The sequence below is a fragment of the Bactrocera tryoni genome, chromosome 3, assembly GCF_016617805.1.
Source record: "Bactrocera tryoni isolate S06 chromosome 3, CSIRO_BtryS06_freeze2, whole genome shotgun sequence".
In the NCBI taxonomy this organism is placed as follows: domain Eukaryota; kingdom Metazoa; phylum Arthropoda; class Insecta; order Diptera; family Tephritidae; genus Bactrocera; species Bactrocera tryoni.
In genome coordinates this window covers 80,342,745-80,370,579 of record NC_052501.1, presented here as the reverse complement: position 1 = coordinate 80,370,579, position 27,835 = coordinate 80,342,745, and the positions used below count along the sequence as shown (strand labels likewise).

Genomic DNA, 27,835 nt, shown 5'->3' with positions numbered 1-27,835 from the left:
CAAAAATTAAAAAATTTAAATTAATATATTTTTTATTCAATTATAAAAAAAATTTTAAATGTCTTCATAATTTTTTTTAATGATTTTTTTATAGTTTTTTTATAGTTTTTTTTATTAACTTTTTTAATTAAAAGCAAAAATATTTTTTCTGCGAAAATATCGTTAACGAGACCAAAAGTACTAAATTTTTAAAAAACTAGTAATTAGTCACGAAAAATTTCGGGATCCGGTTTTGTGAACTTACAAGTCCCGAAAATGCAATGAGAACTTAAAAGCATTGAAATTTAAAATAAACTTGATTTTTAATCACAATAATTAGTTGACAATAAAGAAAGTTATATTTTGTTAAATTACCAGCTTCGACTGAGTTCGTGTAACTGTAGTAGTACATATGTACATACACATCTGGTTTTATAGCATATACTTCGACGAAAATTTGTACCAAAAAAGAGTGTTTTTATAAATCTAGTTATTAATTCCGAAAATTTTCGGGATCCCGATGTGATTAGTTAAAAATCCCGAAACCTAGCAACAGAATCTTAAGTCTTAACTAAAAATATAAATTTTGAATGAACATATGTATGTAATTTCCCAAATTTTTCGGGATCCCGATGTTTGCATTTCAAAATCCAGAAAACCCCGAAACATAATTCTAAATCTTTACTAATCTTAATAATTATAAAAATTGTAATTAATCAAAATTTTACATGCATGTAATCTTCCTAAAATTTTCGGGATCCCGATGGGATCTTTTGAAAATACCGATCTCCCGAAACTTAACTAGAATTTTAATAAAAAAATAACAATTTTGCATTAATATTTTCGCCCTAAAGTTTTCGGGATCCCGATGTAAGCATTTAAAAAACCCGAAGGACCGAAATATAACTAAAAGTCTTTATAAAAAATATAAAAAAATTAATGAATATTATCCCGATATGATACTTAAAATTTACTAAAATCCCGAAACAGAACTAAAATATTATTAAGATATAAAAATTTTGCATTAATATTTTCTCCCAAAAATTTTCGGGTTCCCTATGTAAGCATTTAAAAATTCCGAGGTCCCGAAACAGAATTTTAAACCTTAACTGAAAAAAAAACTTGCATTAATATTTCCTCCTGAAAATTTTCGGGATCCCGATTTAAAAATCCCGAAGTCTGGAGAATTCTAAATCTTAAGTAAACATAAAAATTTTGCATAATCATAATCCCGACAATTTTCGAGATCCCCATATGATCGTTTAAAAATTCCAAAATCCCAAAACAATTCGGGATCCTGATGTGATTATTTCCAAATCTCGAAAGAGAATTTAAAATTTGAATTTAAAATAAAAAATGCTCATGAGTAAGTCTCACTAAGAAAAACAAGAAAAATTTCCCTTAACTCTGTAAACACGCCTTCAACCTTAAACATATTTTATTATTAACAAGAGAAATATTATTGTACTTCAACCGAAAAAATGCTTAAAACAATAAATAAACATAATTTGCAGACATTAAATACGACAATCGCGCAATTACCAGACTTTGCCGGCTTAAATGAAGTCACCCACACACACGCTTATACCTTAATCCCGCATTGCCTTTCGACACCCAATTGCATTCGCCGGCCATTAACAACGACTGCACTGGACTTTTGAAAATTAAGCAAAGTAAGTGGATTGCTGCTCAAGTATGCGGAAAATGGACAAAAGTCGCATTGACGCACCGAAGTCAGCTGTAATATGCTCGTCAATGCGACGGACAAACAGCTGACCACACACATGCGTGCCTGGCAGCGCCGCCATACACACACATGCCTAGGTGTCTATGACTGCTTGCACACGCCCGCGCAGCTTTCGTATGTAATTTAATACGAATCGCATTTAAATATTTATTAACTTCCGCTGCGTTCGCTGAAAGCCCAGCGCAGCCCAGCAAAGCTACCATGACCATCAGCGGCGGATTTACTGAAAGTAAATGAATGTTAAATTGCAGTGTCCATTAACGGTTGATTGGCGCAGTGGGCAGCGGACAGTATTAAATTGCCGCTCAATTGCTATGAAAAGACGATAAAGGCGTGTGGCTGCGACATGGCAAGGGCTTATTTAGTTCGTTATTTCTTTTTTGCAGGCAGACATATACATATGTGTATACATACATATGTATATGAGAATGTATCCTTAATTATATGTGAGTGTGGGTTCATGTTGTAATTTGTTTGGGTTGGCGCATATTTTGCAAAAAAAATTGTTTTTATTTGTAAATCTGTTGACTGAATTATTATAAATGTTTACATGCCAAAAATAGCAAAACAACTTTTTTGTGAATTAATCATGTGCATAGAGCTCAAAAACATATTTGCTGCATGACATTTTTTTCAGAGGCATTCCATTTAATAAATAAATACAAATAATGTGCTTTTACAGAATTTGATGTAATTTTAAAATCGGTATTTTATGGTAAAAAAACTTGGAAAAAATCGCATGCGATAAATTTGCATAAAAATTAAAAAAAATATTATCAATTAATACAAATCGTATGCGAAAACATTTAATCAAAATGAAAAAAAAAACGAAAATCGCATGCGATAAAAATTTTAAAATTTATATATCATAAGCATTTCTAAAAACCTGTAAACAATATTCAATAGTAATAGGCATTACTAATTCAATATTTTTTTTATATCACTAATTCAATAGGTTCTTCAAAAATAAAAAATAAACAAAAAGCAATTAATTAAAAAAAAATGTCGTAAGGAGGCATGAATTTTCAGTTAAGTTTTGAAGTGTTATAAAAAGGGCATTTAATATTTTTTCTAACCTCTCAAAAAATTTCAGATAAATCGATCTATTAGAACCAGAGAAATCGTGGGTATCGTTTAAGAAAAGACGGCTTCGAGAAAAATCCTTTGAAGCTTTAGTTCTGACCCTAGCATTCTGGACGCCGGGTCAGCAAAAGACCTATACCTTCGACAATAATTTGAACTTTGAAAAATCCTCTCATAGACATATTCATACATATTAAAAAGGAAAAAACAAAAAAAAATTTAATCGATTATATAAAATATAATCGATACAAAATCCATTTTTGGTGAAAAATAAAATCGATTATAAAAAATTAAATCTATAAAAAATCGATTTTTGTTGAAATATAAAATTGATAAAAAAATTGGTAAAAATACATTTTTGTAGAAAAATAAAATCGATTTTTTTATTTCTAGACTAGAATACCCAATAAATCTACCCTATTCTCTCTTTAAGAAATGTTATTTGAATGACTCAGCAGAGTTTTAATAACTCACTTGAGAATAAGTATTTCCAAATAAAAATCACATAAAGTAATTGTATGAGCTTCTAAAAATGCAGTACTACAGTAATGTCCTCAAAACTAAACATTTTGAAAGTATTTTGTCATTTAATAAAAGGCATGAGTGAAGTATATTACTTTTTAGTGAAATCGTGATTTTTAGCAAAGACAACCACCACATATCTGGCACAATAACTCTAAGCCCATAATGAACTAATGAACAACATACACCAACAACATATTCTATTATTAGAGAATGGAAAATGACAGAAAAATATGAAGCAATGAGAGTTTAGAATGTATTTTTTTTATATCATCGGCATATAACTGGTTCTTGGACTTGCTTAAAGGTTCATATGAGCTTCCTCTCCAATTGATAGCAATATTTTGAAATAGAGAGTTAAAATTTTAGTAGATTTTCGAAACTACTTTCCAAGGAGTGTTTGCTACAAAATTTTTCACGTATAGTTTTAGATACCGGTTGACTTTGTTGTGACCTTCCTGTACTCAACTTTAGCATGTTAGTTTTTGCTAGCACTTAATTACCAATGATTTCATATTATAGTCTTTTTCTTTAATGGCGTAGACAACGCTTACGCGGTTATAGCCGAGTTCATAAGATTATATTATATAGAAACATATTGTGTAGCATGTGCGCGAACCATTTTTAGATGACGTTACTTAGCGATGACATGCACCTTTAAATAAAATAAATCAGCTTTCTTTGAATAATTTTCGAGTAAAATGGTGAAAAATAAAATTATGCAGTGGCGAAAACATAGTGTCCCTAAACTGCATAAGATTTTTAGGCGTACATATTTTGAAAACCTAACCATCGTGGTATATAAATGAGCCTTAGTAAAATTTGTGTATTGTAGAGTAAAGTGTAGGCGTGAACCATGTTGACTAGCCATGACATGCACCTTTAACAATGTGATTTTTTATAACTATTGTTTCTTATAGAATTTTCGATTACAGCAGCGGAAAATAAATTTTAGTAGTGAACAAAGAACTTTTCTTTTGAACTGGTGGCGATTCTTAGGCATAAATATTTTGAAAAATTAAATATCACGGTCTACAAACGCGTCTTGGCAAAATAATTGCCCTAAATAGCATATTTTATAAGTGCTCATAGTAATACTGCCAGAAATGCGGTGAAAAGGATGTTGATGAATAAATCGGTGTAGCTTTGAATAGTAAAATACTGATTATTTTATTTTCGCTTTAAGGTACTTTTTGTTGGTCTTTGATATATGTACATAAATCAGGTTATCACGGCAATAAAATACCCGAAATTCAATAATTGAAGAGTGAGAAGAGAACATCAATGAAATACCCAAAATTGCAAAATCATTTCAATTCAACCGCAAACGTAATACTTTTCCAGCTTAAGCCTGCGCAATCATTATATGAAATGGCACGGTCAATAGCTTTGACCATTTACACACTCATTACCATATGGTTTTTATGGCATTTCAATGAAGTGCACAGCAATAAATTTAATGCTCTCAAGCTGACTTAAATTCCAAAAGCTTTTCTATTGAAAAATAGCAGTGAGCTGAACTTTATCCGTGGCATTACTAAGTTAAGGACATGCAATGCCTGCCAGCGCACAAACAATACACATGATCTGTATTTATAGTATATAAGTCAACAGTTATGCTGATATGTATGTAGACTTGTTTTTATCTCTACTTTTTTGTGAGTAGGTTTGATTTTTGGGCAAAGCTGATTGATTGAGATGTGAAGGCAGGCGGTTGCTGTTGAAATTTGGGTCAAAAGTAGCAAAGACAAGCGCTTGTGGGCAACTTGAGCAAGCAGCGACACAAGTTTATTATGTGTGTGTGTCTTTTTTTATTTGTATGTATTTGTATAATATTTGTTAAAGCGGCTGTGTGGATGCTTATGTGTGTGTTTATGAGCACTTGTCAAAGGAGCTTATGTATCTTATCAACAACTTTGGGGTCTGCATTTGCAAACGAAATCAATCAATATGTGGAAGTTTGGTAAAAATAAAGCAGCAAAAGGCACACAGCACACATATACATATATGCACAAATACACAAAAAGGACAATATAACGAAAGAGCAAAAAAAATCGAGCTGAGAGTGGGCAGAAAAGTGGCTGCAGGGCAAACAACACAAAAAAGTTGAGAAAGTTGAGGACAACAGAAGTGAGTACATACATATATATGTGTGTGTGTGTGTGAAGAACTTGCTGCACAAATATCGCTTCAAATAAAAATAATGTGGGCCAAAGTCTTAATAACCATAAAAAGCATTTAATTAAATTCAAATAGTTGATCGGCACTTGTTGATAGGAGACGTTACGGACGTTTCTAAGTCCAAACAAATTTCACTTTAATATATATATTTATATAATATGTATATATAGAAGCATATAAGTATATATATTTATATTTAGAAGACCTTGGCCAACCCACAGCGAATCAATTGGCTGCTAAACAAAACAAGGTGAAGCTAAGCAAGCAAACAAATGAGCAAATGAGAGAGTGAGAGTGGGCGGCTGAGCGTGTAAGCGGGCGAAAGAGTGCATGAGCCACCGTAAGCGACCATGAGCGTGGCCAAAACTCAATTATGAAAGGAACATTGGAGCGGATGAAGAAGTTAGCGCAATAGCAGCCAAGCAACAATCGCGCTTAAACTCGTAATAACAAGTGTGTACAAAAACAACATCAACAAATGCAAAAATATTATTAACGCTAATAACAATAGCAAAAACCAATAGCAACAAATACAAGAATCGTGCGAGCGCGCATAATCCGCTTGATGACTTCACGGCTTATCAAAATTGTAGCGCACAGGCGAGCATAAGTTGCGCATACCACATGGTGTACCAAGCAACTGCAGCGCTTATAAATATATGTGTTTAAATATTTTTGTTTAATACGTGTATTTGTGCGTGTATGTGTTTGTTCAGCGCTGGAAATAATTTGTACACAGCAAACATATTTCTATACATACACATGTAGAATGTATACATAAAATATAAATATGTATATGAGCACATGAAAAAGGGACTAAACGTCAGCTTAGAGCGAAAAGTCGAAAAATATTTGAGCTTGAAGAAAGCAAACAGTGAACTACATTTGCTGAAATGCGCAAATATGTCTGTATTTAATTACCCAAACAGGTGTGCGAGCAATTTTTGTATATTTACGCATACATACACATAAGTACGTATAATTTATACACATCTCACACTGTAAAAAAATAAAAAAAAAACAAAAAAAATTAAGAAAAAAGTTAAAGTTGCCTAAACCGAAATTAGAATACCCTTCACCATTGCACTTCTAAAACAGAAAAGGGTAAAAAAGGATTTTTATTTTAATTTTAGTCGATCGGTTTGTATGGCATCTATATGCTATAGTTTTCCGATATCAATGATTTCTTGAGAGATTTTAGCTTTGTACTAAACAATAAACTGTGCCAAATTTCAGGAAGATACCTTGTTAAATAAAAAAGATTTCCATACAAGAACTTTATTTTCAACGTTCAGTTTCTATGGCAGCTATGTGCTATTATAGTCCGATTTGAAAAATTTTTTTGGAGATTATATCATTTCATTAAATAATACTCTGTGGGAAATTTCGTCAAGATATCTTGTCAAATAAAAAAGTTATCATACAAAAATTTGAATCAGATCGTTCAGGTTGTATGGCAGCTAAATGATATAGTAGTCTGATCTAAACCATTTCTTCGGAGGTTGTGCCGTTTCTTTGAAAACTGATCCATGAGAAATTTCGTGAAGATATCTCTCCAAACAAAAAAGTTTTCCATACAAAAACTTCAATCAGATCGTTCAGTTTATATGTCAGCTACATACATCATATAGTGTTCTGATTTCGGCAATTCCGTCAAATTAGCAGCTCCTTTCGGAGAAAATAACATTTGCAAAATTTGTGCTTATGATATATATAATTTATAGGGTCTCCAAGCTTTTCTTCTCTCTGTTACAAACTGCTTGTCAAACTTTCTATTATACCCCGAACAGTGTATAATAAAAAATAATTCCAAAAGAGATTTTGCTAATAAATGTGCCAAGCGAAAAATATTAGCACTCAGCGACAAATTTTTTGTTATAATGTGTGTTGCACACATACCAGTGCGCCTACGAACCGGCGCGGCGTTAATATATGAAAGTAGCACAATTTAATATTAATAAGAACACGCGTCAAAATGGCAAACGCGCACACACATGCAAACATATTTCGAAAGTGCCTAAGAAATCCACCAAATTTAACATTAAAAAGACTTCAAGTCAAAAATAAACAAGTCAACAAATTTGGCAGCAGTTGTGCGCTTAGCAGCTTGCTTGCTTCTTGTTTTTTTTATTGCTGTTTTTTATTATAAATTTTTTTTGAGATTTTTTGCTGTTGATACTGCTGCTGCTGCTGCTGTTGTTAATTTATTTTTAAAGTATGTCGCCGCAGACTGGGGTTGCATGCCACAAGCAAGTTGTAAGTTGCGGTTGTGCTTGAATTTTGATCTCATATTAGCATGTATTTTTGGCAGAATTTATATTTCCAAGAGGAAGTTGCATAGAAGTATACTTAGAAGCACAATCAAGTTAAGAAAAGTGTCTTGAAACTTCAACTAGTTACGAACTAGTTACAATTTTCACATTTTTTATAGATATTATGTTGAATTGAGTTTAAAGAGAAATTCCTTAGTAGAAACATTCAATTTTTTTAATTTTTTCACTTATTAGTTAAAGTGATAGTTATTTATGTACTTAAGTAATAAGTTTTAATGAAAAAAATGTAACAAAGTGTCTAAAATAGTTTGGCCGTTATTGGAAATTGTTTGCTAAATATTTACAGCTACGAAATAGTTAAAATATTGCTACGTTAAGTTATTTTAAGTTAAGTTACGTTAAGTTAAGTTACTTTATGGTACGTTACGCTACGACATATTAAGTTATGTTATGAAAATATTTACAGTTTTGAGTTAGTTAAGTTATTGTTACGTTAAGTTACTTTTAGTTAAGTTAGGTTACTTTATGTTATCTTACGTTACGACACATTAAGTTATGTTATGAAAAGTTATTTTGAATAAAGTTTTCTAAATTAAATGCTTACCTAAAACAATTGCTCTATAAAGGGTGACCCAAAATTAGCGCAAAATTGGAATTAAACAAATATGAATTTCAGGAACTATTTTTTAAAAAGTTATATATACACACTTACATATACATATGTACGTATCTTTGTGACTATAAAATTCGTTTTCAGTTAAGCTACATGAAGTTAAGTTACGTCAGGCTAAGTTACGTTACGTTAAGTTGTATTAAGTTAAGTAACGTTGCGTTAATTTGTGTTAAGTTATATTATAAAAAGCTTAGTTTTCTTAAATAAATGCTCATCAAATAATAACTGCTGTACATACATACATACATATGTATGTATAGAACATGTATTTTCCTTATTACAATATTTTTTCATTTTATAAATTGTTATACATATATCTTTGAAGTTCTTAAAATTTTTTAAATATTAGTTTAATTAAGTTAAGTAAGGTTAAGTTAAACTAAGTTAAGTTTCTTTGAATATACATATGTTCACTTAAAAATAACTGCTACATTCTTATTTTCAATTATTTTTATAAAATATTGTATTTTTTGAGGCTGTTAAATTGAAAAAAAATTTCACTTACGTTACATTAAGTTGTGTCAAGTTGAGTTACGTTACGTAAAATTGTGTTAAGCTAATTAACGTTACGCTAATTTGTATTAAGTTACGTTATGTTACGTTAAATTATGGAAAGTTACGTTAAGTTAAGTGTACTTTAAGAAATGCTCACTTTACAATAACTGCTATATATACATATGTATACATGTAAATATATATAGATAAATTTGCCCCATTACTGAAATTATTTTACAAAATATTGTATATCATAATTTTTTTTAAGTTAAGTTGTTTTTAGTTAAGTTACGTCACGTAAAGTTACATTACGCTAAGTTGTGTTAGGTTACGTTACGTCACGTTAAGTTACATTACGTTAAGTTGTGTTAAGTTGCGTTACGCTACGTTAAGTTGTGTTAGGTTACGTCACGCCACGTTCAGTTACATTACGTCAAGCTGTGTTAAGTTACGTTACGCTAAGTTAAGTTGTGTTAAATTAAATTAAGTTAAGTTAAATTAAGTTAAAATAAATTTTCTTAAAGAACTGCTCACAATATAGCATTTTAATTTAAGATGCTTACAAATACATATGCATATGTACGTATATATAGCGGCAGAATTTCGCTGGCATCCTCATACCCACATGACCGGATGTGATAAGCCTCCTACTAATTTTGTTTGTTATTTTTTCATAATAAGCTTTCATAATTACACACACACACTTACACAAAAGCATACAGCTGCCTGCAGGACGCCCTTCAGGATGTAAACGACGAACTGATAAACGTGCGCGCACAAAAAAGTACAATACAACAACAACAAAAAGCGTGAGTAAAGTGAAAAGAAGTGAAATTTGTGAGGAATTTTTCGTTGTGGAAAATTGCTTGCGCCACAAAGGCATGCGCTTTGACGTCAACCGCGCTTCGAGTCGGTGCGCGACGCTGCAGCTGTTTGCAAATTTCTTGCGCCTCAATGGTGCGTGAAAACTCAGCTACTTTACCAAATTTTGTTTTCGTCTTTGGTGGTATTGAGCAGTTTGTTTAGCAATTAGTGGGCTTTAAGCGGAAATTTGATAAAAGAGACAACAGTCTTTGAGGTTATGTAGGAAGTTTTGTTAGAGTCTGCTGAAAAACGATGCTTTAAGGTGAAATATTGGGGTCTTTATTACTAGTTATTGCATATGAAGTTTATTGAAAGAAAAGCCTTAGCCATTGTGGGTCTTCTGCTGCTAAGAGTTCTTGCATTCGAATTATCGAATGTCTTCTAAAGACCGTCCAAAACCGTTCAAGGCTGGTATTGTGTATCAAAATCGTTAAAAATAAAACACTGATGCCTTTCTCAGCGAGCGAATCGACTTTAAATATGCAACTGTTATGCTTTTGTGTCATAATATGTACCTTAAAAAACTTTCCCTCAGTTTTACTGTCATATAACATATGTACGGGCATATACGGGTATGAGCATTTATAACCGTAAACTTCATAAGAGCGCGCACTCAGTCGGGCTTACATTTAAATTCTGCGCCTCTACCGATCTATTTTTAGCCGCATTACCATAGGCACTGGCATATGGCATACTACATTGCAATTCCATGGAAGTCAAAGTAAATCACTGGCCTGCCTGCCACAGCGCCAACAACTGGGCGCTTAATGAAAACTCAATGATGAATGTCAACCATTGCGCGCATACACACACACACACAAACACACTTGCAGCTCGACATTTATGCGCTTGACGCTGCCACCCCACCGTCCATCATCGATATGAAATTTCTAATTAGCGTGCACCATGGCGTATGCGTGACCATAACGTAGTGTTGCAGTCTCTTAACGGCGCTGCCATAGCAAATGCAGCAATGGCAAGTAATCAACAGCGCTGCTGCTGCTTGTTGGAGATGCGGCAACAAATAATGGAAAATATCAGCGAGATTTGCAGTGGCTTTTCGCGCTAACACGCCAAGCGTGTGTGGGTGTAACGCGCAAACTAAAATAGTTACAGCACAAGAGAGCTGTACACAAACACATATGTATACATAAATGTTTGTTGGCTGCTTTGTTGCATTTGATTTTTAATTACGTTTCTATGCACAGCGCAGTGTTGCAGTCGGAAGTACGATTGATGCTTGCAAATATATATACAACTATGTATATGTGTGAAGGAAAATGCAAAAGGAATGTGGGAAGTCGAAAATAATTTGCAATTGTATCGAAAGCAAATAACAATGCAGTCTGCTATGGGGATTTTTGCAATATTAAATGCCATTATTGATGTGGCTTTTGTTATTATTGTCAGTGTAGGTGCGGCACTTGTTGTTGCAGCTGCTACTGTCAATGCAATTGCTGACGCTCGAGCAGCTGCTGTGAAATGTGCTATTGTCAGTGATCTTGTAGCGCAAACCAAGGACACGAGTGAAGATTTGCTAAGACAGAAATGCAGCTAAATATGTCTATACAAAGATATACATAAAAATAGCCAGTTTTATAAAATTCCTTAGCATGAAAATTCAATAATTTTGTTTGTGAATCTTAAAGTTAAATGTTTGGCATAGAAAGAGTTGATTACTGGCTTTTCTGTAGCAAAATTAGCCTTAAAAATAAATTTCATATTAAATTCCACATCAAATGTCTATTTATTAAGCACTGAACAGGGCATATTACGTTTGTCACGAAGTCTTTAGTACTCAGAAAGAAACATAGGAGACACTATAGAGTATATCTACATAAATGTGTACGCAAATGATCCAGGCTAACTGCGTCCATTTTGTCATATCCGTCTTTCAGACTCTTTCTTTTTATACGCGAATTAGCCCCTCAGTTTTTGAGATACCAATCTGCAATTTTGCACACATCCTTTTCTCTTCAAGAAACTGCTCATTTGTTGAAATCGGCGATATTGGATCACTTGAGGATATAGCTGTCATACAAACTGAACGCTCAAAATCAAGTCCTTATAGAAAAAACTTGTTTATTTGACCAAATATCTTCACGAAATTTCGCGTGAATTATTGTCTAAGCTAATAATAAAATCTACGAAGAAATCGTTGAGATCGGATTACTATAGCATATAGCTGTCGTACAAAGTGTAGCATCGGAATTTAGGGATTGTATGGAAAGCTTCTTCATTTGACGAGATATCGTAACGAAATTTGGCATCAATTATTAACTGAGGCAGTAATGTAATCTCCGAAGGAATTGTTCAGATCGGGCAACTATAACATAAAGTTGCCATACAAACTGAGCGATCAAAATTAAGTCCTTGTATAGAAAACTTGTTTATTTGACAAGTTATCTTCACCAAATTTGGCCCAGATATTTTTTCAAGACAATTTTACAATCTCCGAAAATAATATACTGATCCGATAACTATAGCATATAGCTGCCATACAAACTGAGCGATCAAAATTAAGTCCTTGTTTAAAAAACTTGTTTATTTGACAAGTTATCTTCACCAAATTTGGCCCAGATATTTTATCAAGACAACTTTACAATCTTCGAAAATAATATACTGATCCGATCACTATAGCATATAGCTGCCATACAAACTGAGCGATCAAAATTAAGTCCTTGTATAGAAAACTTGTTTATTTGACAAGTTATCTTCACCAAATTTGGCCCAGATATTTTATCAAGACAATTTTACAATCTCCGAAAATAATATACTGATCCGATTACTATAGCATATAGCTGTCTTACAAACTGGCCGTTTCACATTAAGTTCTTGTACTGAAAACTTCTTTATTTATGAAGGTCACTGTAGCTTTTCTTGTTTATAGCATTAATTATACTAAATAGAAAGTTATGTTTACCAGAAAATCAAAAGAAAGTAATGTAAGCAAGCTCGAGCCCGCTTATTTCTTATCAGTTGCCTATCAAGACTAAAATAAAAAATCATGGAAAAAATTTCAACCGAAATTTCATAAATTTATAGGTACCGCTATCAATTTCTAAGCATTCTTAATAGTCAATTATACCAAGAAAAACTCAACAAATGCAATTGCTTTAGCGGAAAATCGCATTTGCAACAATGAATAAGCAAATTTTGCGCACAAAGTGCATTTATCAAACTGTCTTGAGTTGTTGTTGTTGCGCTTAAGTTGTTGTATGACTTCTTCAAAAACACCCACAAAAGTTATAAGTTATAAGCGTTTGTGTATGTATATATTTGCACATTTCAATGGCTTTACAAGCGTACAGGAAGCAAGCAAGCGCGCGGCGGAAGCGCTGCAGCAATAACAGTATTTTGCTTTTCATATCGAACTGAATGAAACGATTCATGCGAACACTGCGATGAGTAGACACAAATGTGAAAGCATAAATGCGGCGAATGCACTATAACGGTAATACACGAGTAGGCAAAATGCGCTTCTATATAGTAGTGCGTATGTATGTATAGCCAAACGAAGTGCACTCGAGTCAATAGTCAGCGTATATAGGCAAATATTTGCGTGAGTGCGTTCGATATGGATTTGAGAAGGTAGCAGCAGTCAATATTTTCCTAGGAATCGATAGATAGATAGATACTTAAACTCTATAAAGTTATTTTTAAACTGAAAAATCTCAATGAAAGGTTCATATTAAACATTTTTTGAGTTAAAATTAAAAAAAAAAAATTTCTATTTATTAAAATAATGTGGCATTATGATTAACTTAGAAATATCCACCAGAAAACGTTCTCTGACATCATGGACCTTCTCAATGATATACGTTTTTTGTATCCACTTTTACTACCTAAGCTCTCACACTGTAAAAGAGTTCTAATTTTGTAAAATAACATGGTGCGCCTCAAGATATGCAAAGCAAAAGTATAAATTACTGCTTACAGCCAAATCAGCTGTTTCTAGTGAACTCTAATTCAGCTTTGAATAAGAAATGCTTGTTTCAGCAATGAAATATTTCATGTTTTGTCTTCAAGTAAAATTTAATTACATATTAAGAACGCTGAATTTCAACATCAACTAAAGCAGCAATTCAGTCTAGAAAACTAGTCTTGACTTCCTTGTTACTACTATTAATACAATTAATTTATTTATTCAACATAAAACAAACTTCTACATTTCTTAGCTGTTGAATTTCTCGACGCCTGCAGCTTTCAGGTACTGTTCTCAGCGTATTGTTTAGTACAGTACTAAAAAAATTCTTAGTTTTTTAGATATTGCTCTGAAATTTGGCACAGGTTATTTTTCCATCAAGCAGCTGCTCATTTGTTGGAATCATCAATATCGGTGCACTATAGCATATAGCTGCCATGCAAACTGAACAATTGAAATCAAGGGCTTGTATGGAAAATTTTTTTAATTGACGAGATGTCTTCAAGAAAATTTACCTGCATTATTCTCTAAACCAAGGCAATAACCTGCGAAGAACGTTTTTTGATCGGATCACTGTAACATATAGCTGTCATACAAACTGCACGTTCAAAAACAAGATAAAGAACTTTGTATACCACTTTATGCTTTCAGCAATGAACATGCGAAGATTATTATAACTTTGATGCAACCGAAGTTAACATTCGCTTTTGTGTTGTTTTTTATTACTTTTTTATTTTATTTAATTTTATTTATTTCGTTTAACATTTTTAAATAATTTTTATATTGTGTTATTGGGTAATAGGATAATTTATTTATTTTATAAAATTTAAAATAGTTTGTTAATAATTTAATATTTATTTTTTTTATTTTTGAAATTATTTTATATTTTTTTATTATTTTTTTAAATTAATTTTTGTATATATTTAGATCGGAAGAGCAAGTTTGTATTTTTTAATTATTACTATATTTTTTTAAATTAAAAAAAAAAAAATTTAGGTTTCTTTTTTTTAAATTAATGTTATACTTATATAATTTAATTTTATTTCATTTTATTTTTATAATAATATTTCGTTTAATTTTATAATATTTAATTTATTTTTTTTTTGTAATTTTTATTTTACGTAATTTAATTTAGTTTAATTCATTTTAATTGAATTAAATTAAATTTAAATTAAAAATATTAAAAAAATTAATTTAATTTAATTATTTTAATTCAATTTAGTATAATTTAATTTAATTCAATTCATTATTTAATTTTATTTTAATTTATTAGGCTAAGCTCAGGCTACTACCAGGGTCACAGAGTACTACAGGGGTTTTCAGAGACCTGCGCGTGGCACATACCGTTGTTGTGCCGACAGCACTGATGATGCGGAAAGCATTTTTCATCCCCTCACCTGCATAAAAAATTTTTCGCCTTATTTTATTTAATTTTATTTATTTTTTATTTTTGTATTATTAAGTTTATATTTTTCTTTATATTTTATTTAATTTTTTGACTTTTTGCTCTTCCGATCTAATTTTAATTATTATTTTTTTTTTAAATTTTTTTAGTTTATTATCAGACTTGAAACTCCTCAATCAACAATTCCACAACCACTCGGCAGGTACAGCAAATAATATCGGCAAAGTTGCAACTAATATATTATATGCTCTTCCACTTTTCCTGCCATTTCAATAGTTTCGCTACCATTTCGCTCTCTTTAGCGCCAAGAATAATGAAAACTGTGAATTATCGCTGAAATAGTGGTGAAAATGTAGTGTTTTCTGCAAAATAGCGGCAAAGTGTGTGGAATTCCTGATAATTGCGTTAAATATGCATTAAGCCGTGTTATGGCTATATAATTTCGTGGTACTTTAGTAAGCTGAGTGGTTCCTCTGCTAACGTAATAAAGTACGGTTTTACTCGGTATTTTGCTGGAAATGAATTAGGATTAAATGAGTTACTGGGAAATTATTAGCAGCTGGATTTATATGGCGTAAAACAAGGTAAATCTGCTGAAGAAAAAGTTTTGTTCGAGCAGATGGTTATAATTCAATGTGACAGTTGCAGTTCTCAAGCAGAGGTTCCGCTTTTTGTTATTCATTCCTCAAATATTATAAATAGAATTATTTAGACAATTCCTCTTTCAGTGCCTCATCCAACTGAAATGAGTCAAGTTACTAAAACAACTGAATTTTCAAGTCTCCCAAAGACAAACGCTTAAATTGAGGAAATATTTGATATGAAAAGCGGAAACTATCTATATGTGTGTCCGTGCGTGTGTGTGTGAGTGATAAATATCCTTTCAACACCGCACACACGCACCAAATATTCGACTCTTGTGTGAAAATACCCGAATATTGCTTCACCAGCTTTATGTCTATGTGCGCTTGTGTAGTCAAAATGAAGCGGCCACACGCATATATGTACGCACACAGTGGCACATATTTACATAGGTGTATTTGCATTGCTGCGTGACGCTAAAATTGATGGCTTAATTTATTTGCCGTGCCAGCAAAATGCGCTCGGATTTCCGGACATGGCAAAGCATTGCTGCAGCAATGAATGTGACACCACTAGTAGCAACAAAGCAGCGCACCAGCAACAACAAACACAACAACAACAATATCCGCTACACGTTTGCTTTTTCTGATTTTTGGTTGTATGTGTGTGCATGTATGTGTATATCAGCGTTTGGTGTGGCTAAAAGCTGGCAACGCTACACCAGACTTCCGCTTTGAGTTGTTTGTCAAGCAAAATGTATCCTTTTCGCACTTCATTCTAACAAAGCCATTTTGCTGTTGACTTTGGCTGGAGCCTGTGCGAAATATTTCGCAGAATTTTCGGAGCTCAATTTTTTTAATTTGCAAGAAAGAAAAACAAGAATAACAACAATGCGCTTCATAAATGAAAAAGTTTTATTACGAGAACTTCATTATGAACCGGTTCGTTTGTATGACAGCTATAAGCTATAGTAATACGATCTAAATGATTTCTTGGGATATTATAGTGTTGCTTTGATTAACAATCTTTGCAAAATTTCGTGTTAATATATCGTCAAATAAAAAAGTACTCCATGCAAGAACTTCATTTTGATCAATCAGTTTGTATGGCAGCTATATGCTATAGTCAGCCGATCTAAAAAATTTCTTCAGAGATTGTAGCATTATTCTAGAAAATAACGGACACAGAATTTCGTGAAGATATCTTACAAAATAAAAAAGTTTCCATGCAAGCATTTGATTTTGCTTGCTCAGTTTATATGGCAGCTATATGTTATAGTGATCCGATCTAAACAATTTATTCGGAGATTACATTATTTCTTGAAAAAATAATTTCTGCCAAATTTCGTGATGATATCTCGTAACACGAACAAATTTTCTTTATAAACACTTTAATCCGATTGTTCAGTTTGTATGACAGCTATATGCTAAAGTAGTGCAATATCGATGGTTCCAACAAATGTGCAGCCTCTTTGTGAGAAAAGCACGTATGGAAAATTTCAGGTCGATATCTCAAAAACGGATCTTTCAAATAAAGACAGATATACATGGGACTATGACGTTTCCTTCTGTGTGTTAAAAACTTCGTGGCAAACTTAATATACCCTGTTCAAGGTATGAAAAAAACTTTTGTATGAAATTTTCAGATCTTAGGGAATACTTGAAACGGAAACCTCTACATCTAATACGAGTACCTTGAAATCAAAAAAGAGTTCCACACACCCCAAATTATTCTTAGCAGCCTCATTCGCTTGTGCTTCCTCTATGCAACTAACACATAATCATACATACTTTAATATCCTCGCACAGTTTCCACGTCATCAGCATCCATATCATCCTTGCTATCCGCTCGCAACACGTCAGTGTGTGTGGGATTTATACTAAAAGACTCTTAAAGCTGCGCTTATGAGTGTGAATTGTAGGAAATAGTTTATAGCATGTCATTGTGTACTTAACTGTGCGCGTTTGTGTGTATGTGTTTGAACCGAACTAGTTGCCTGCAAAACCAATTGTGTGTGTGCATTGCCGCTCTCTTCGAGTATATCCTTTCATTTCACTTTTTATGTTTCACTGACTCGGCATTGATCGGTAATTCGCCTTCAGTCGCATCAAAATGAAATTGTGTGGGAAGTTGCAGACGGTGGATGTGTTCTATATATAAAAGTCTGTGTTTGTAGGTGTGAATTTATGCAAAGCGAACTAATACCATTGATTTGCTGAATCTGTGCAAATCTTTTATTTTGTATTTTTCGTGGGATTTTTAGAAATTTTAATAAATTGAAAGGCAGTTTTGCGGCGAAATAGTAGTTTCTTTTGTTAGTCCGGTTAAAATTTGATCAGAGAGAAAGTGTTCAATTAAATTTTTGGATCTTACATAATAACTCCTGTAATGCAGTATAAATTAATTTAGTAATTAATTTTTATGCTGTGAGGATATTTTTGCAAAAATTAATACAAATTTGTTTCCTAAAAACAAATAAAAAAACGGAAGAAAAAATGTTTCTACAAGCATTTAATATCTGCAATATGTTATTTAAACAAAAATACTTCTAAAAATATTTTACTAAATTTATTTTTTTAAATGCATGCGTAAATTTTTGACTATTTTGGTCCTTAAAGTGAACTTTTTTACGTTGTTTTTTGCATACATTTAGGCTTTTTAACACTGTAAGTTGGAAATTCAGTCGAAATAGGATAAAATAAAGCATGTTATTGAAGACGTTAACTTTTAAAATTAAACAAAACATCCTGAACAGGCTAAAAGCAGCAAATGTTGCAGACTTTACAAAGTTTATATGCATATAAAGGATCAGCATGAGCAGCTGAGTTGATTTAGCTATATATACATCTTAATTTTTGAGATATCGAGCTGAAATTTTGCACACATGATTTTTCCTCCAAGAAGTTGCATTTGTGTCGGAACCACTGAAATCGGCCGACTATAGCATATAGCTGCCATACAACCTGATTTATAAAAATCAAATCCTTATACGCAAAACTTCTGTATATGACAAAATATCTTCACGAAATTCTTAATATATTATTATACGAACCAGCGCTACAATATATGTATATATTGTGTAGATAAGACCACTATAGCCTATAGCTCTCATACAAACATTTGGTCAAAATAAAGTCCCTGTATGGAAAACTCTTCTATTTGAAAAGAGATTTACACAAAATTTTACAGAAATTATAATTCAAAGCATTACCACAAGATCTGAAGAAATTTTCACAATCGCACGATTATAGCATATAGCTGTCATACAAACTGATTGATCAAAATAAAGTGCTTGTATGAACAACTTTTTCATTTGGCAAGACAGGTTCACGAAATTTTGCATGAGTTATTATCTAAAGCAGTGACACAATCTCTGAAGAAATTTTTGAGATCGGTCAATTATAAGGTATAGCTGTCATACAAACTGACTGATCGGTATCAAGTGCTTGCATAAAAAACTTTTTTATTTGACGAGATATCTTCACGAAATTTGGTACAAATTTTAAGACAAACCAGCCTATAGCTGCCATACAAACCGACCCATCAAAATCAAGTTAAAGATCTTTTAACATTTTTATTTGCTAGTCTGCTATAAGAAATACAACTTGAAAATAATTTATTATTTTTTTAAACCTCAATTTACTTAAAAACTTAACCAAACCTTAACTACTCCCAAGCATTTTAATCTACTGCAGCTTTCAGCCTTTTTACCAATCTTTCTATTATTTAACCCTCAGCATTCATTGACTTGCCTTTAATTGCTATTTATTTTTTTAACCCCTGGCATTGAATTTTATTTTCGTTTTTCTTTTCTTATATTCTTCAAACATTCCGCCTCGATTCTTGCTCCAAAAACACTTTCCACGTCAACCTTTACTCTCAACACACTGCAGCTGCTTGAGTTTCAAAAGTTGCTCATACGCCGTGGGCGCTTGCAAGCAACCAGCTTATGCCTACACACAGCAGACATAGTACGTGTGTCACGCACACAGCTACACGGTATAAGCACAGTTAATTCCATGCATTTTATTGAAAACTTTCGCTGCTATCGGCGCTGTAAACAACATAACACCGCACAGCACAACAAGACAACACAGTAGCGCCTGGAACTTGTATGAAATTTACTCTGTTTTAACACTTTGCGCCTGCAGCCGTGATTGGAAACTTTCTGAACTTTGCCTGTCGATGTTTTCAAGGTTTATTTGTCTTCGTTGCGTAAATTCTGAAATTCCCACTTTGTTAACGGTATTGTAATTAGGCTTTGCCGTGCTTGCTATTTAATTTTCCATTTTATTATAACAAATCATTGCTTTATTTTGTGTGCGGCGCGCAAATAATTTGCCAAATTAAAAATGCTCTGAATTCCTCAAACTAATCGAGCAAATCATTTAACCATTTCGGCAAAATTATTTCATCATACTTTACATAGTATGTACATAGTATATATAAATATATGAATATATATCTCCTACAATTTACTTGTGTAAGCCGACTAACCACTTTTGCTTGAAATTTTGAAATTGCCGTATTTCCAACGCTTTTACGCTTTTAAAATAATTAAATGCATTACATTCACATGGCGTCAATCAATCAATTTGGAGTTATGTAATTGGAAAATCCGTTTTGTTTGACATTTGCTCTGCTTTTATATGCTTTGTATTGATAAGCCCTTGAGCTGCTTGTGGAAATTGCATTAATTTGCGTCTCAATGCATTTATCAAACAAATATTCGGAAATTTATTTCGTAAAACAAAGACGTTTGTTAGCAGCGGATTCAATTTACGTTGAAGTGATTAAGCATAAAATGCAATTACGTAATAGCGTACACAAAAATAGAATGTTATGCTGACAATAAGTGAAATCGTAGTAATAAGAGGCATGCAGTAATTAAATTTGCTAAGCATTACAAATAATAACAAATTTCCATTGAAATCAGTAACTGCGTCAGAAAATAAGTAAACTCGTACACTTTGACTGCACCGAGGCTTTAGTAGTACCCTGTTCAGGGTGATCGTGGACAGAAAAATAAGCTTTTACTGGAATTTAGCATCAGGCAGCTTTAAACTAAATGCCTACAATTCAGCCTTTTAAAACGAAATTGTGGGCATAACAGAAAGTGACAAGTGGGCTTCTGCTCTAAACATCAAGTGCACAAACATTCTTAGCGAAAGCCAGGCGATAATGAAGGCTATTCGTGGTGTCAATACTAAGTCTCATTGCTATATGTTATGCATACAGACAATAACTAGACTTTTAGTAGTTAACTCGGTTAAAATCTTCAGGATATCTGTTCATATAAGAATAAAAGGAAATGAAAAGGCAGACGAGCTAGGTGATAGCTGGAGACACAATTCCCCTAAGCTTCCGAATGCCATTTAATTGCCTCAAGGGTTGTTTGAAGCAATGGATTCTAGAGGAACACCTCAGGTCTTAGATTATAAGCAACACATGGCATACCACAAAGTTACTTTGGCATAGTATTGATTGTGGACAGACCAAAAAGACCTACTGCTAAGTATAAGGACCTTAGCAACATTATAGGAGTCATTAGAGGGCACCTACCTGTAAAAACCCACCTCAGAAAGTATTATATTGGATTACATCCACTTGCAAGTCAGAAATACACACTTTTAATTTTCTTAAGAGAATTTTTATTTCATAAAGAATTAAAAACAATGGTCACGTACGGAATTTCTTGTGCATTAATAATCGGTGAATAATTTTGAAAGCTTTTTAGCTTGCTTGCCCCCGCAGTGAATTTTTAGGAAGACCTCTAAAAAAAGGTATATTGCTTCAAATTATTTCATTCTAAGCAAATGTGTTATTATTTTAAGTGAACACAAGTAAGTATCCAAGGACTAAGCCCAAATTTAATTTTTGAGAAAGCCACGAATTTCCAAAAACGACGTTTTTTCGAAATAAAATTTACACTTTGTAGTGGCTTAAAATCGAAATTATTATCAAAATTTTTATTCCATCAATCTTTTGCTGATAAATACATCTTACAAAGTGGGCTGCCAATTTCCGGTCGATCGCTTCGGCCGTTTTGGAGAAATTTTCTCCACCAAATGTGAAAACAACATTTCGAGGAAAACGCCTTTAAACTTTCTTTTCGAGCTGATTTCTAAGGAATTCGTGACAATATGCTCAAATCTTCAAAACTAGTAGTCAGATCAATTTCAAATTTGCGGAGAATATTCTCAAAAATATGTACGTAAATTCGAATAATAACAAAAAATCGATTTTTTTAATTATTAAGTTTAAGTTTAAGTTTAAATTTAAGTTTTAGTTTTAGTTTAAGCTTAAGTTTACGTTTACGTTTACCTTTAAGTTTAAGTTTGAGTTTAAATTTAAGTTTAAGTTTAAGTTTAGGTTTAAGTTTAAGTTTAAGTTTAAGTATAAGTTTAAGTCTAAGTATAAGTTTTAAGTTTAAGTTTAAGTTTAAGTATAAGTTTAAGTTTAAGCTTAAGTTTAAGTTTAAGTTTAAGTTTAAGTTTAAGTTTAAGTTTAAGTTTAAGTTTTAGTTTAAGTTTGAGTTTAAGTTTAAGTTTAAATTTAAGTTTAGGTTTAGGTTTAGGTTTAAGTTTAAGTTTTAGTTTAAGTTTAAGTTTTAGTTTAACGTTAAGTTTAAGTAAGCCAGAAGACGAAGTGTTAATTGATTGAAGTATAAAAGTACGAAGAGTCAAGGCAATGGCCTAAGCTAAATTAGCCTTAATAACTCGGATGTAATTAAATGCTTCTAAGTACCAATTTTAACTTGACTTTGAACTCCGGCACTCAGCCAAAAAGCATGTTTAAAGAGGGGACATCAATTCTTTGAAGCCGCAAAACAACTATCAATGAAAAATGCATTAATTTGAAGTACTTTCTGTTCATATATTTTGTATATTTCAAGTAATTTTTTGCTGTTAACGAAAGCAAGCAGGTATATCAAGCCCTCATTACATCATGGAATTCAAGATAAAGCATTCACGAAATAAAAAAAAGTTAGAACTAACTGGATTTTGTCATAAAAAACACTTTTCTAATGAAATTTCAAATATAAGTGACTAAAAAATGATATGAAACAATATATGAACATCAGGAATAATAATAGATATAAAAGCAATGCGCCTAAAAGTATGCTATAAAAACTTATTTTTGACCTAAATATATAAAAGAAGTATAATAAATAAGTATATGAAAGGAATGACCTGCATTCAAAATAGGCTTTTAGTAGCTATAGTCCTTTTAAATAATAGCCAAAAGTCAGCCAAACTTCTGGCAAAGTATTTCCATAAATTTCGACAGCAACAAAACACAAAGCAACCTTAAGTAGCGTACTAATTAATATACAAGATTAAAATAGACTAGCGCAAACAGAAATAACCAAACTACAAAGACATTAGTGATAGCAGAAACAAATTTAATGCCACCACGCCTTGCGGTATGCTATATATTTACGAAAACTCATTTAAGACTTGCTGTGCTTGCCTCTCTTACGTTTGCATACCGTGAGTAACGGCGCCAGAAGTTGAAGCGAATTCAAACATGAAGTAAATATTATCAATAAAATTTGCAGGCGTAAACAAAGTAAACACAACTAAAAAGCAAACAATTCAATTAACAGAACAAAAACGAAATTAAAGCGAGCCAAGCAACTGACGGCCGAACGGTGTTGCTCGGCAAAGCAATGAAAGCAAATTAAGCACACCCAACTGGCTGGCACATAAATTACGAAGCAGGAGGGGGGACTTTAATGTGCGCTGCAAATTAAAGCGCGCTTGTTGTTGGAGTTAAAATATAGCGGTTAATTTAATTTAGAGGTGGAATACGGATAAGAATAAGAAGAAACTGGATGTAAAACAAGACAAAATTTCAAAACCAAAAAAAAAAATATTTTTTTTTAATAAAATTTTAAACTTTTGAGAACTCATCAGGGTTAGTAATAAAAGTCTCCAAACTAAATTCTCCGTTCAAAGGAATTTAAGTACAATTCCTGAAGCAAACAAAAATATTTAAAACATTTTTAAATAAAATATAAAATTTTAAGCAATTGAAGACTCATCCAATTCAATAATAAAAGTCTCCAAACTAAATTCTCCACTCAAAGGAAATTCGAAAATATGTCAAATGTGTCTTAAATAAAATAAAAACGCTGAAACATTTGAAGGTTCATCTAACTCAAAAACGAAAGTCTCCAAACAAATGTCTCTGCTTAAAGAAATTAAATCACACAAAAATGAATAAATATATTTTACATGTTTTTAAAATAAAATTTAAATTTTTAAACTTTTTAGGACTTATCTAACTCAATAATAAAAGTCTCCAAAAAATCTCTCAACTCAAAGGAATTGAATCACAATTGCAGAAATAAACAAACGTATTTTAAATGATTTTTAAATTTATTGTGAGGAATTTAAGAACACATCTGGCTGAAGAACTCAAGTCTCCAAACAAATGTCTCCGCTAAAACATATGTTAATTAATTTTTGAATAAAATATGAAATTGCAAACTTTTGAGAAGTCATCTAACTCAATAATAAAAGTCTCCAAAAATATCTCCGCTCAAAGGAATTGAATCACAATTTCAAAGATATTTTCAGTAGTTTTTAAATAAAATAAAAAATTCTCAAATCATTTGTCGCAAAAATTAAAGTCTCCAAACAAGTGTCTCCGATTAAACACTTTCCAATTTATAATTTCACACAATTCATGCTTCGCTGAACCTAATTTATGTGTGATAGGTAATTTTTTCCAATCATGATTTATGTTTAGTTTTTGCCAGCAAAGTGCTCGCTGCCCTAAACGCTCTAAACTTGCTCCTCTCACCCTCCTTTATAGCTACACACCGCTAACGCTAGAATTTTTGCAAAATAAAAATTCGAAAATAATAGCTTTGCCGTAGCAATTGTAAAATAAATTGCTGTTAGACTTTTTTATGTTGTTGTTGTTGTTGTTGCCATAAACCGTTGTAACAAAGGCGCATTGCCATTTTCTATTTGCTTGTTGCGCAGCTGACAGCAAATTTATTTGTTGCTGCGCTCAAATTTATTACCCCAATAGCGCATATGAAGCATAACGGTACAAATGAAAACAACAACAATACTCGTAACAGTTACATTGCCTACCGAAAGGCAGCAATTGCTGAACTGAACAGTTGCTAGAATGGCTTGATAGGCGTTAACTAGGAAGCTGTGTTCATGCCCGTTATTATTGTTGTTGTTGCCACTTAGTAGCAATTTCCTGCTTAGAAAAAAATGCTTTGCAACAAAAACAAAGTGCGGAAAATTTTGCCACTTAAATAACTTTTTTTGTGTTTTTTTTTTCGTTCAGATGAAATGTGTTAATTTTTTATTTCGATTTTCTTTTCTTCTTTTCTTTTCGGACTTGTTACTTCCGCTTTTTCGCTTTTTTCTTGTGCTCGCGTCGCGCGTAATGTATAATTTTCCACAGTTTGCGCTTTATTAATTTTCCTCTGCAAAATTTTTCATGCTTTGTAAATGTTTTAAAGACCGCAGTCGGGCTTTACTCCATTATTGCAATGTCTTTCGAGTATGTGCGTGTGTCGGCACCACTGTGTTTGTGTGATTGTGCAAAAGCATTTTTCAAATAGCGAATTCCAGGGACTTTTTATAAATGTTGCGAATTTTTTATACGCCCACATTAAACATGCCTATCGCGTTCTCTTGTTTTTCGTCTGGATTATCAATCAAATTGCTGCAAAATTTTCATGCACACACACACTAGGGTATGTAAAAAGGTTTATTAATTTTTTTTTTTTTACTTTAGACGCTGAAAATTTAGTTGGTGGCCATTTAAATATCTTCTCTTCAAGTAGCATTTTCATATTAATAAAGAGGTCCTTCGTTTATCAATTTCATGTTTTGTTCATATTTTTTCAGTTTCCTAGTTTTCTTTATTATTGCAAAGAAAAATTCCTAACTCACTGTCTACTATTTGGAAAAGGCAATCTCGTCTCTCTTGAAACTAGATAATTGAATTCTCTAAAAATTGTCTCTTACAATTTTTTTGTAAGCCTCGCGGTTCCAAAGTTATGAAAGGTAAAAGTCTAGTCATTTTACGGAAAATATTTATTTTTCAGCAATTTTTTTTCTCCTGCAAAAAAGTATTGTGTTACTTTTAATGACTTTTGAACGATAAGGCATACCAAAACCATTTTTTTAGAGTAATATATTTTCGACGCAATTTGTTGAGAACTGATCGGAGTCAAGAATAAAAGTCTCCAAACTAATTTCTCGGCTAAAAGGAATTGAATCACAATTTCAAAAATATACAAAAATGTTAATTTTTTTTTTATTATTTTTGGGGCTCATCCGCCAAATTTATGGTCTCCAAACAATTGTCTCCGCTCAAAGAAAAGAGTTGAAGCACAATTTTAGAAATAAATAAACACATTTTAGATGTTTTTTACATAAAATATAAATTTGAAGACATTCCAAAGCACATTTGCCTAAAAAATTAAAGTCTCCAAAAAATGTTTTCACTCAAAGGAACCGAATCAAAATTTCCAAAAAAATAAAAATATTTTAAATATTAAAAATATATGTATATAGTATAAAAATTTTAAATTTTTTTAGGCTCACCCGCATCAAAATTTAAGTATCCAAACAAATGTCTCCACTTAAAGGAATTGGAGCACATTTTCAGGAAAAAAGAAACACATTTTAGATGCTTTTTTTTAATAAAATATAAATTTTGAGACATTTGAAGACTCATCTGCGTAAAAAATTAAAGTCTCCAAAAGAATGTTTTCACTCACAGGAGCCGAATCAAAACTTCAAAAAAAAAAAAAATATTTTAAATATTAAAAAAAAAAATATAAATAACAATTTTAAATTTTTTTATGCTCACCCGCCTCGTATCCACACAAATGTCTCCACTTAAAGGAATTGTAGCACATTTTCAGGAAAAAAGAAACACATTTTAGATGCTTTTTTTTAATAAAATATAAATTTTGAGACATTTGAAGACTCATCTGCCTAAAAAATTAAAGTCTCCAAACAAATAACAGCGCAATTTTCTCGAAATAGAAGAAGAGATTGTTTTTTTTAAATACTTGATATTGAGCTATGAAATTTTCATATAATGTACCTTTTCTTATAAATTTTTCTTTCCAATAATAAAGGAAAAATCGGAAAACCAGAGGAACTTCTTCTTAATTTAATTTTGTTTCACATACAGGGCGAACATTTTTATTAAAATATCAACAAAACAATTTTTCGAATTATAAAATAAAGAAAAAAAAATCGATTTTTGCTATCCTAGCGTACATACAAACTTACACACATACTTACATACATATTACACACTGATGTATAGCATGCGAGTGCAAATAAAAATTGCTGAAATGTATTTCTGTTTCTCTTGACATTTATTGTGCTGTTGTAAATACTCGTTTACCGTTTGCTTTTTTACGACTATAAAATGCGGCACCCACGCAACTGCAGCCTTTGTTTTTATGAGTGTATTTGTGTGTGTGTATTTTTCACACATCATTTATCAGCGATTTGAATGAACTGAGATTATAATGTGATTAAGTTTTTCAAGCATTTCAGAGAAAACATTTTATTTTGTATTTAAAATGTTGTATTTATTTATTTATTTAATTGTTTCATTTGGCAGACAATTTTATGCATGCAAAATATGCGAAAAATTTCATGCGAATTTGCTTTTATGTCATTGATACTGTTTTTAACTGAAAACAGCGCAGTTTATGCGGATTTTTTCGATTGAAGTATGTTTAACGAAGATGAAATTTTAAGAACTTAATTGTAAAGAGATTATCATAGAACACTTTTAGCTTTTTAGGAGCTGTTTAAGTCTGCAATTTTTCTATTTTCACAAGTCGCTCAGCTGTTTTTTATTCTGTTAAGTACTTTGATTAATTGTGGTAAAGAATGTGTGAAACTTGTGAATTCATTTTTCAATAGTTAAGATACTTAAAAATGCCCCGCTAAGAAAATTTTTCAAAATTCAAGTTATTACTGAAGTTACCGCTGTTTCAGTGTCGTGGCAACTGGGCCGGTTTAACGGACGCCGAAGTTTTAAATTCACTTTTTTGTATGCAATTGTCACAACATCAAGTTTTAATCGCCGATTTACT

At 31.8% G+C, this 27,835-nt stretch overlaps 1 protein-coding gene across 1 annotated transcript in view; it reads right to left on the bottom strand.

Annotated features, from left to right (window-relative positions):
- LOC120771908 overlaps nt 1-27,835 on the bottom strand; it is a 60,776-nt gene that overhangs the window by 29,451 nt on the left and 3,490 nt on the right.